General features: G+C 37.9%; 1 pseudogene; it reads right to left on the reverse strand.

Annotated features, from left to right (window-relative positions):
- Positions 1–2145: 2145 nt before the first annotated feature.
- Positions 2146–6485, reverse strand: LOC140502506 (RNA exonuclease 4 pseudogene; annotated as a pseudogene).
- Positions 6486–7274: the final 789 nt, after the last annotated feature.

Here is a 7274-nt window from a genome sequence, read left to right on the forward strand (position 1 = left end):
CTCAGTCATTAAGTACTTGTAGGTCCAGCTATAGCCGTGCTTCATTTCATTGCCCTGTCAGCATCTTATCAGTGGTATTGCCACACGTTTGCTTATTATCTTCCTTAAGACCTTTCTCAGAATCAACTCTGCCAATGCTTCAGGAAAGGGTATGCCAACCCTGTAATTTTGCAAACTCTCCTTGGCCACCACTCTTGTTTATATATTGTATATCCTAATTCAAATATAAGCTCTTTTAAGGCATGGTCTTTCTTCATTTTTTGTCTTTGCATCCCCAACACTTAACACAGTGCTTTATACATAATAAAATTTTAATATATGCTTTTCCATTCATCATTTAATTCATTCATCTCCTCTAGAATACTACCTCCACAACCACCTGTCCTCTTTCTCTTTAATCTTTGATATCCCCCATCTGAAGACATTCCCTGCTTCTCTTCTATGCTTTAAAAAACTTCACTTAATTCTACCATCCCCTAAAGCTACTGTTCTTTGTCTCTCCTATCATCCATAATCAAACTCTTCCAAAAAGATGTCTATAACCTTTGCTTCCTTCTTCTCTGCTCTAACTTACTTTCCAATCACTTGCAATCTGACTTCCTAAGTCATTATTCAAGTGAAACTGATAGTCAAGTTATATTCTCTCTCTCTGTCTCTGTCTCTGTCTCTCTCTCTGTCTCTGTCTCTCTGTCTCTGTCTCTCTCTCTCTCTCTGTCTCTCTCTTTCTCTCTCTCTCTCTCCCTTCAAACTTTTACTTCAGATAATATATACCCAGTACAATTATACATGATTAAAAAAATCCAGTTTGTTTTGTCACCCAGAAAATTTGGAACAACAGTTCTCTAACCTAGCACACTTTAATTAGCACAGTCTGTCTCTTTCTAACTCCTGTTATTAGGAAAGTAATAAACTCTTAGGCAGGTCTAGAGGCAGTCTCCTGAAACCAGTCTATCAAGGTGATCTTTCAGTCTCAGATTATGATCAGAGATAACCCTCTTGAGCTCAAATATCATAACATTAATAAATTGTTTATTTAAAAAACAAAACAAAAACACCCTAAACCACTTCTAGGAATGTAATTTTTAGAGATGCTTGTTATATTTCAGAATGTTTGTGTTAACAGTAAGATTATCACTGGAAAAACCAAAAGACACTTTGATTAGATGGAATCTACCTTAAATTTCTAAATTATTTACATTATGCAAATATTGTAATTTATTTGTGATTTGGGAATCCTGAGAGATCAAACTATTCCTCCAGTAGAGAGTTACACGTCCACTTCAGTTTAAAACTAAGTACCCTTTGCAGACATTACCAATTCAGAAAAATGAAAGTTTAAATTTGAGGCATAAACTCCATGACATCTTTTAGACCAGTCTCTTGGAAAGGTATTAGGTGTATATGCCTCCACCTGTGGTCTGCCAGCCACAGATGAGATGTTCTGTTCTTGTGACAGCAACAAGTGATTAGGGTAAGCTTTCCTCAAATCCGACAGTGTCTCCAATGTTTTTCAAGGTAAATCACAGAATCCGAATTGCCTATGTTTACTCGAGGTCCAGTGGACCCCTTGATGCTCCCCATGCTTGCCTCCACCCTGGTCCGTGATACCATTTCCCACACACAGCTTAAGAGAACAGAGAGCGAGAGTAAAATTGCAGTGATTTCAATAACAAGTCACTTACTTATGTCACGCCTTCTGTTGTACAGGTACACAGAACTATTGGTCCAGAAACTGATCACACCACTGCTTGTGATGAAATTATTTCTTAACTTTGATTCTGCTGGTTGATGGAGTGCTCAAAGCTACTCAGCTTCATTGAAGCCCAGAATTGGTCTTCACTCTCTGTGCCCAGGGTAAAAGTCACCCCTCCACAATGATTCCCTCACCCATACTGTAATCACACCTTAGACACTAACCATTACTTCTGGAACACAGGAAAGGCACAAAAATAAGAAACTGTGAGCTCCAGGGCAGGAGCTACCATATCTGGAAAGGGTCAAATTCCCCTTTAGTACCACACATCCATCCCCTGTAACCACAAGTTTGAAAGTTTTTCCAAACTATTACCATCTTTGGGAATACTTCATCTGTGCCAACCCCAAGGAATACGATTAGCAAAACAGAGAACTAGTGACACGGAAGGTTCAGTTATATTTGGCTATTTTCTCTTTTTGCAATTTGTATTGCTTTGATGGTTCCTTCTCTTGCTGCTTGGGCATCTTGAAATGAACAGTGACTTGACAGCTATTTTTTGATACCAATAATTTTCTCACCAAGTCATTTCAGAGATGGTCTTACACGCTTTACTTGTGTTCTGAAATGTTTATATTTCTGTGTGTCTTGGATCTTTTTGTGAGGATGATCAAGAAGTAGACTCTTAAAGTCATTATGCAGGGCATATTAAACTAGAATCTTGCATTTAAGCAGTTCTGCTACTTCCTTCTGAACAGCCTGCTACTTTTCTCCATGTTTAATGTCCTTTTGACAAATTCAATAATCAGTCACTTTCTCTTTTGGTTTGATGTACTTGTCATAAACACATTTCCCAAACTGGTTCACAATGAACACAAGACAAGAACATTTTCTTCCCCATTGGAGCCTGCTTCCCAGTATCTCATAATCCATGACTACAGGTTGGGTAATGCCCTCAAGTACCCTTTTTTTCACTGATGGCAGATTTGTTTCCTTCATACCCTGTTTCTTTTGTTGGGGGGTGGGGTGGAGGGACAACTATTTTTGTAGCTTCTTGGATGATGGGCACCTCAGATATCTTTAGGATCTACATCATCACACTAGATGTCTGACTCTATTGGTAGAGGAAGAATTCATGTTCTTCTTCTCATCCTTGATGCTCCCTATTTTCTGGTGAAGGCTACTATTTTTTTCTTCTCTTGGTTTTCATTCCATGGCCCTTGCTGTTTGTTTCACTGAACTTTTATTTCTATGAGGGGCAACCTTTGCGTTGTTCAAAGACCCTAAAGTAACAGGGGCCTATCTTGTCTGCCAACTTTGGTAGTTCTGCATTACTATGTTCTTCCTTTTCAAAAACATTTCTGCCATTTTAGTAGTGGACTTGTTTTGTTTTGTTTTCCCCTGTGGTTCCCTTGAGTTAGAAAGGGACTTCTCTGAATTTGGTGGTTTTTGTTTCAACAGATGCTGCAGGGCCTTCTAGTTGTGAGAAAATTCTTATAGTCTTCCGCCTCCCTGGTATCATTATTCTCCTGTTTTTTAGAAGTTTCTGCTGCTTTTCAGGGCATTTTTTCTTCCAAGATTATTTCCCTCAATCTGAGTCTTGACAAGCTCTGTCTAGGCCACAGCACAATGCTTGCAGTTTTGTTGAGTTGGCCTTCACTCTCAATTCACTGCCATCCAAGGGCCCCCAGGCTACTCAAGTCTTCTCCTGCCCTGAAGGCTCAGTGTCCCCTTTCCTACCCCTCTAGTGTAGGGAGCAGCCAGTCCCCTTCCAGGCCTGTGTACCAAGCTCCAAGCACACTCGCCTGTAGGAAGTGTCTCGGATTCTGTAGCCCAATCACGGGCAGATTCCTGGTAGGTACCACATATACAAGCAAGCACTACACTCTCACACTTGCAACATGCGTACACCAAAATGTATGCTTGCCAAAAAGACTATTTTGTGGAGAACTTGCATGGGGCAGGCAATCACATGGTGGTCAGAAGAAGCAAGACAAGGTTTGAATTTGATTGTGGAACATGGGAGACATTGGCACAGGACTACTCAGCATGGTGTGCCCACATCCGATAGGGTACTGTGCTCTATGAGCAAAGCAGAATTGAAACAGCACAAAGGAAACATAAGATACACAGATTTGGAGTAACTACCCCAAATGTTCACACAGACTATCTGTGCCCCGTCTGTGGTAGAGCACTCCAAGCTCATATCGGTCTGATCATCCACAGTCACACACATTGAAACTTGACTTTATCATGGTGATGTCATTTTGGTTCTCTTTGAGAATGAAGGACAACAGCTAACCAACCAATTGCCAAATTAAATGGCCTTTCTTTGGTCATCACTTTCCTTGACTATTGCATAGCATTTGGTGCCATTTGTTATCCCTTCTGTCTACTGTCTGTTTTCCTTCATTTTTATGCCATTCCTCTCTCTTGGATGTCCATCTTACTTGTGTTTTATTCTATTTAGTCTTCCCCATTCTCTCCATTTTAGAAAGGAAAGTTATCTTCCAATATGTTAATTACCCCCCAAAATTTTTTTTGATAAACATGCTACATAATATATCATTCCTTACTTAGGACATGATATGTCATTCATAAATGTATACCTGGGATATTGCACAAGAGACCCCTCTCTGAATTAAGAGATTAATGACTATTTTGGAGGTCTGATCACTTCATCAATTCTCTTCCCTATAATCCAGTCAGTGGTTATTGTCTCATGTGGAGCTACAATTTTAGGAATTCATCCATACACTAAATATCCCAGCTTTTCTCACTAGGACATACAATTAATACAACTACCATTATGTAGGGGTCTGTGATTTAAAAAAACAAAAAACAAAAAACATAAAAACAACCAAACACAGAAAGGTTGGGAAATGATTATCCAGCCCAAATCTCTAAATCTGACCCACTAGGTAACCTGATTAGAAAGTAAATCCAGTAAGACTGACATGATCTACTTTTGAAGAAGCTATGCTGACTGAAAATGATACCGATTTTCTTTTCTAAATGCTCACAAACCATCTCTCCAGTAGAATTTTGCCAGAAATCAAAGTCAAATTCTATATGTTGCAGATTTCACCCTATTTCCATTTTTTTCCAATGAAGACAGCATCTGTCCTTCAGTCCTGTGGCATCTCTCCAATTATCCATGATCACTGTCAGAAGCTCAGAAATTACTTATTTTGGTAGCCCGGGATATAGTTCTTTCAGGCCCAGGGAAGAATTAATTGAGGGAAATTAGACACTCTCTTCACTGTAGTATCTTTGGTTTCAAATCCTTGTTAAATACATTTCATTCTGTCCTTCCCAGTATAATGATTATTCCCCTTGGTAGAAGCAATATAAAATATAAAAAATATATTAGTATAGTAACAACAACATAGCACCTCTAAATACCATAATGTTTACAAATTGTTTTAAATGTTTTTCCACTAGGTTTTTACAACTCTGTGAGATAGGTGGTGTAATTTTCTTTATTTTATGCTTGAGGAAATAGTTTGAAAAAGTTTGGACTTGCTCAGGGTCATAAGTCTGCCATCTAAAGAAGGGTTCAAACTTAGACTTTCTTGAGTCCAACTCCATCGTCCATTGTGTCACTCACGTAAATCTGAGTGATTCATTCTTTTTTCTGTATTTAGTTATTATCCCTTTCTCCTGCACTATAAATAGACCCATCTCTTCCTTGATCATCATCTTTCGTGCTACGTTCACTGCATACTTTATGTACAAATACCCATATATATATATATATATATATATATATATATATATATATATATATATATATATATATATATATACACACACACACATATATGTATGTATATACATTTGCTATACAGATGCTTGTCATTATTATTTTTAATTACTGCTATTGTCATTGTTGCTGTTGTTGCTGTACTTTGTGTTTTAGCTCTCCTGGCTCTGTTCTTAAAGGGTCATGCCACTTTTATACTCACGCTCAGTTACCTGCCATTATTTTCATCTTCAGTAAATCTCTTTATCAAATATAAGTTGGTTTATGAATTCCATAGGCATATACGTGAGTCTTTAGACAGCTCCTGTTTTGTTGCCTTAACAGAATAAATTTTTATGTCTTTTCCATTTCAAAAACTAGCTCTACCTTATTGGTCAGAATCAGGTCCTGATTTGCAGTACTTCCTGATAACATAATTTGTGAATTAAATTACCTTTAACACTTGTCATGATTTTTCAGTTACAGTGGTTTTAGCATAATAGTTGAAGCTTCTCTCCTCAAATAAGAGTAACAGCTAATATATAGCATTTATATAGTGTTTTAAGGTAGGCTTTATCAACCAACAATTTGAGCTCATCATTCTGTCTCTGAGTCTTACACTCCATCCACTATACTACCTAACTGCATATATTACCATATGACAGGTTTGTAATATGGTTTCTTAACTCTTCTTCTATGTCCTCTTCTTGAATGGTGATAAATAATATTTTCCCATGCTATGACTTCTTCTTTCCTTCCAATGATCCACAGCCAAATGATTTCCACCATATATCCCTCAGACTTATTCCTATACTGCTTCACACTTACCTGCTTGCATTGAGATCACTTAGGTAACTTCTTTATTATTTATACTTGAAACATGTGTCTAGAAATATCCATGGCCATGAGTTTTAAGGCTGTCTTCTTAGATCTTTCAATTCTTCAAGGAATTGGTGATTTTATCCATGTGGTAGTCCCTCTATCTGTACAGATCATTACCCATCCATGACTTCTCATTCTCTTTAATTCTCGCCCATGTTCTTCCATAGATCCTTAATGCTACAGGTCTTCCTTTCTTTTCTTGCACTCCAGTGGTACCAATGCATATATTCAGGTTGATCTCATCACATGACTAGCCCACCTTATTTTCCCACGACACATTTGTCCCAAAATATCCTTAATGCTGCTTCTATGCCACAATCCATTTGAATACACCATGGCTCTCTCCATTGATCTTTGGGTCATCTATGACTTGGATTCTTTAGAAATTATAGGGTTCCAAGATTCTGAACTATACAGGATCACAGAAAGAAATTTTCACTGCCCGTACCCCATGCCTGCAATACTTTCTCTCCTTATCTCTGCCTCCTGGCTTCCCTGGTTTCCTTCCAAGTCTCAGCTAAAATCTTACCTCCTACCTGTCTGTAGGATGACTTCTGTTGATTTTTTTCCATTTTATCCATTTTATGTAGCTGTTTGCATGTTGTCTCCCCATTAGACTATAAGCTCCTTGTGGACATGAACTGTCTTTGGCCTCTTTTTGTATCCCCAGTACTTAGCATAGTGCTTAGCACATAGCAAACACTACCTAAATGTTTACTGGATTGAATTGAAGGGATTCTGTGTGCAACTACAAACTGAACAAGCCAAACCCATACACAATTACGGATATACACTATTACTTTACTTTATTACATAGAAATCAATACAATGGTAACTAAACTAATTACTTAACAGATGGTTGTTGGAGAAGGGGTTTTGTATGAGAGGCTCCCCAAAAGTGACTTTGCTAAATATTCTTAGCAATATGGTACAATGGAAAGAATGCTGGTTCTT

This window comes from Notamacropus eugenii, chromosome 4, assembly GCF_028372415.1.
Source record: "Notamacropus eugenii isolate mMacEug1 chromosome 4, mMacEug1.pri_v2, whole genome shotgun sequence".
Taxonomy (NCBI): Eukaryota; Metazoa; Chordata; class Mammalia; order Diprotodontia; family Macropodidae; genus Notamacropus; species Notamacropus eugenii.